Genomic DNA, 4605 nt, shown 5'->3' on the forward strand with positions numbered 1-4605 from the left:
ATCGATAGCAAGAGTTATACTAACCGTAATCGTAATCTGATGTACACTAATTTTCCCCTCTAAGGAACATCCATAAACTCACCTTCCATTTCCCCCAAATGGCCCAAACAACTCAGTCTGTTTTTCTTAGTAACTGTAATGGTAGTTATGGAGCCAAATTTGTTTTAGTTACTCCACCGAGTCCAAGGCGGACAAAGAGTTAGAAGAATCATCTCTGTCCCAAGCATCAACACATATTTATATCGACCAAAAGTGTATATAATTTAAAATTTTTCAGAATACTTACCAAAAGTGGATGGAATATGTTAACATTTATAATTTATAATTTGTGTAAAGTATATATTTTTTTATATTTTTAAATGTGTATAGAAGTTTTAAAATGTTGCATGTATTTATATCTTGCATTCTTTGTTGTTGTTTGGAAGAATATTTATGTTATTGATAGAAACTTGTAATTTAAAACTTCACGCTTATATGTGATGTGAAAAGAAAGGGGACCTTGTAAGGAAAGGTTTAATTTTGGCAAAGGAGATATTTTACTTGTGGTTAACACTGTGGATTGTGGGGAAAAGTGCAAATGTATTGTTATTATTATTACCAATTGAGATCTTTTACCCAAACTCAAGTGTAGGATGAGTGGAGTAGAGAATGATGTGGGATGCCTTGTGTACCTTGGTTATTGACTAAGATCAGCTGTTTCATAAGCCAGGACCATTTTTATTAAAAGCCCAATGATCAAGGACCGCTGGGTCTAGTTTCTAACCATAAAAAAGTTGCTGACTTTTCTTAGGACCAAATTGACGACCTTTCATCAAACTCGCATTCATGAATTCCATGTGATATGATCGTTAAAGTGTAATCTGAGAAGTAATATTTTATCACATATTTTTATTTTTCTGAATGATTTTAATTCATCGACACAATTGTTAAGTATATCTAAAATAATATTGAGTGAGATTGAGTTTGAATGTGTTCAAATAAAATGCACAAACCCCTCAATTTAATATGTTTTCCACAATGTTTATGTCTTTAGATGTATAGATTTGTTTCGGCTGGGACACAACATTATCTTTTTATGAGTCATATTTCAGTTTTAACAATTTTTACCAAGGGGTTAAAAACTTGCTTTCTAACATCACCGATTCGTGAACAAATAGATGGACAGATGTTTACTGTATTGTTTCCATTTCCTTGCTAGGTTAAGTGATTGTAAATATTTTATGTATGGATGTCCTACTACACAGGACAGTATTTCACTGTGCAGATGTCAGTAATTTTCAAAAGATAAGCCTGACTTAAAAAATAATTCATTTTTTAACTAATTCAAATGTAATTAGAATAGTCTGTTAAAAATGCAAAATTTCTGGTAAGATATCCATTAGAATATTCCCCTAAAATTGTCAGATTTATTTTTTATTTAAATAACATTGATTTTAAGGTAGGTACTAAGGGAGTACTTAGGTTTGCTGCTACGGGGTGGTGCTATGAGGTGTGTTTTTATTGAAAGGTTGATAGCTAATTAAATAAACAAAACTGCCAAATTTGATTAAAATATTTCCATAAACAAGCAAACAATAACAGTTTATTTATTCTCCATAAGAATAGCAAAAGATAATTCCCAAAGTTGTCAGATTGGTCTGTTTAACTCAATATTATATCGGTTACGACTAGTTGTTTATCTAGTTCAAATTAGTGAATTACAATTGTCATCACTTCATAATGAATTATTGCAAAACTTGATAAATTTAACACAATTTCTTAGTAGTAGAGTAAAAATGCCTCCTGGATATTTATACCGCCTCATTAAATTTGGCTTTAAAGATTTAAAATGGCTTGAGTTATTGGAGCAAAATTTTTTAAGCTCTTTTTACCTTCTAAACAGCACATTTATACCAATTGTGAAATTACTATCTTAAAAAGGCCTGAGATATAAAATAGTTTTAAAAAACAACAAGCAAACTGACAGAAATCCAGGCATTTTAGACCCATACTTATTTGACATTTTATGTTTGTCTTAGCCCAAGGAACACAAAATATTTCCTGACAATTTGGAAACACCCTGTATAAGCCAGAAAAATATGTCCTCAACTCCCAATTTATTTTTATTTTTCCCTTAGGGATGAAAATAATTATTTTAGCCCCTCAATGCATGTATTAAATAAAAAATAATAAAAACAAAAAACACTAATATAGCAGACCCCCTCTTATTGGATGTCCCCTTGAGTATGACTAGCTCTCCCATGTATTTGTTCCCTAACAAGTCAAAACTTAACCTTCTATCGCTCTAATTAGTTGTTGGTGTATTTCTTTTTTGTTTTAACTAATTTGCACACTGGTTTTGAAACGTATACTTTCATTTTTATCAACCTGTGTTGATTCTGATATTTTCAAGTTCGACTAGACTTTGCTCTCAGTGTGAATGAGAGAGAGTCTACTGTACTTGTCAATGTACCGTCACTACTGGTTTGGTAAACATTCCCTTTTCTCAAACATGTTTTACTGACAAAACTAGGGTTTACATGTGTAAATATAAGCCCCCATAAACATTTCATTAATTAAATCAAAAATAACTTTGGATGTAAACAGTAACGCTTGCTTGGGAAGAAAACATTCTTAAAAAAAACTGGAATATAGTTTGGTGACAAAACAAAACTTTTGTTCTCTGTCAAATGGATTAACCTTGAGAGTTATTTTAAATACATGTATGTCTTGAATGTTGTCTTGTGTTGTGTGTATTAAGGGTTTAATTGGAAAAGTAAATATTTAAACTGAAATTAACTTAATATAAGTAGAATAAATTGCTTTTACAGTAGAACTCTAACTATCCGAATCACCGATTATCCGAATTGCATACAAAAAAATTAAAACCACAGTACATAATAAGAATTGTTATTAAAGGAGGCAGGAGCCGTGATCGCGTCAAAATCCAAAACCTATCTCACGATTTTGTTGATACCATCATCGTCTCCTGCGGTCACGGAAACATCGTCATAGTTTTTCGCGATCGTGGAGAACTTATAAATATATACAACGGTTCTGTTCACACCACCATCGTCTCCCACGGTCACGGAAAATAATAATCCTACATTGCAATCGCGGCGAAAGCATAAATTTTCCTATCGCAAAATCGTCTCAGACGCGTTCTGTGATTGCAATAGTAAAAGCTCGGCCTATTTCTTTAAGACTCTGAATTTCGGTAAAAATCCAATCATCCAGATGGGGTCCGGTCCCAATTGATTCGGATAATTGGAATTCTACTGTAGTAACAATTATGGATAACCAGGTGTGTAACACTAAAAGTTATGTAAACATGTGTTTCCAAAGCAAAGTTTTCAAGTATCAGTCACACATTGTAACAAAACAAAACAACAAAACATAACATTTTGTAAATTGTAATCTGATAGCATTAAAATCTGGTTTTCTTGCTTGAAGAGGTACACATACAGATAATACTAACATTGTTGTAGTGTTATATAAATATGTACAAAGTGGTTAGTGTTAGAGGTTGTGATGTGATGTCACATTACCTAGCTTAATTTTGATACTTGTCAATGCATAGCAACTTTTAAAGTCATACATGAGTGAGCCTGTTTTATTTCCTTGATGGTACTGTTCTATTTTGACACTAGTATTGTATTTAACTACCTCTAAAACTATATTGCCATACATGTAAAATAATTATTATCATATACACATTAAAGTTTTAGAATGTGGAACTTGCCTTGTGTGCTTTTATAACCCAACTCCCAAAACATGCAAGATTTCCTAAGGCCCGGAATCAACACTTATCTTCATCTTAAATAAAAAATTAGCTTTTTGACACTGAAATACACAATTAATTGTGTCTTCCATTTAAAATATGTACAATGATGAAATAAGACTTTTGATTGAATTAACAGAAACTACAACTGTCATGTTTGAAACGAAGCATTTTCATTGAAAAATACCTTTGCAGGCATAATAAATTGATTTCCGAGCCCAATTTCTTTATTAACACGTTGAGTGCGGGCTTCATCTATTGATGTAGTGCCATTCCCACTACATTAGTTCAGTATGAGCGGGGGAAAGTTAAAAGTCGTAGCTTAGAATGCAAACTTTATTTTGGTGTAGTTTGGTACAAAAGTTTCCCGTAAAATTCTGTCTGGCAATGCTTTCGTCCCGGTTTCGGGGATTTTTCTCTCTTCGAGCCACATTACAAAGACACTGGCTACAGATCTAGGCAGTGCTGCTACCTTTGGATGTTTCAGTGAACTACGTCCACTCTCGGGGTAACGCAGCAAATCACCACTGCTCTTTTGTGTTTCGTCAGACTGAAATTTTTGAATTTCAATTGTGTTCGCTGATTCGGTGGCGCGCTGGGGCTTCGACGTCATTGGCGAACGCTTGGACGTGTTAAACTCCGGAAACTTCATTCTTACTGTTCACAAAAAGTGATTGGTGTTATGCAGGTTTTGAACCAGAGTTCAACGTTCTAGCCACTAGACAAGCGACCAGCCGTCATGATCATAATTTGCTTAATCATAGGTAATAATTTCTGCAAACAGCAGGTCACAATAGACTAGGAATATGACGGGTATTAAAATAAAAATCAATCAACAAGATGAA

General features: G+C 33.2%; 1 protein-coding gene across 3 annotated transcripts in view; it reads left to right on the forward strand.

Annotated features, from left to right (window-relative positions):
- The window catches only part of LOC129005624 (transcription initiation factor TFIID subunit 3-like), a 41359-nt gene extending 37638 nt beyond the window's left edge, over positions 1-3721 (forward strand). For all 3 annotated transcript variants that reach the window (XR_008491851.1, XR_008491852.1, XM_054434581.1), the window contains one exon: positions 169-3721. The gene's annotated coding sequence lies outside the window, so the exon portion shown is untranslated. The remainder of the gene's footprint in view (positions 1-168) is intronic.
- Positions 3722-4605: the final 884 nt, after the last annotated feature.

Source organism: Macrosteles quadrilineatus, unplaced genomic scaffold (genome assembly GCF_028750875.1).
Source record: "Macrosteles quadrilineatus isolate MER2022 unplaced genomic scaffold, UCM_ALF_1.0 Scaffold_28__1_contigs__length_1566739, whole genome shotgun sequence".
In the NCBI taxonomy this organism is placed as follows: Eukaryota; Metazoa; Arthropoda; class Insecta; order Hemiptera; family Cicadellidae; genus Macrosteles; species Macrosteles quadrilineatus.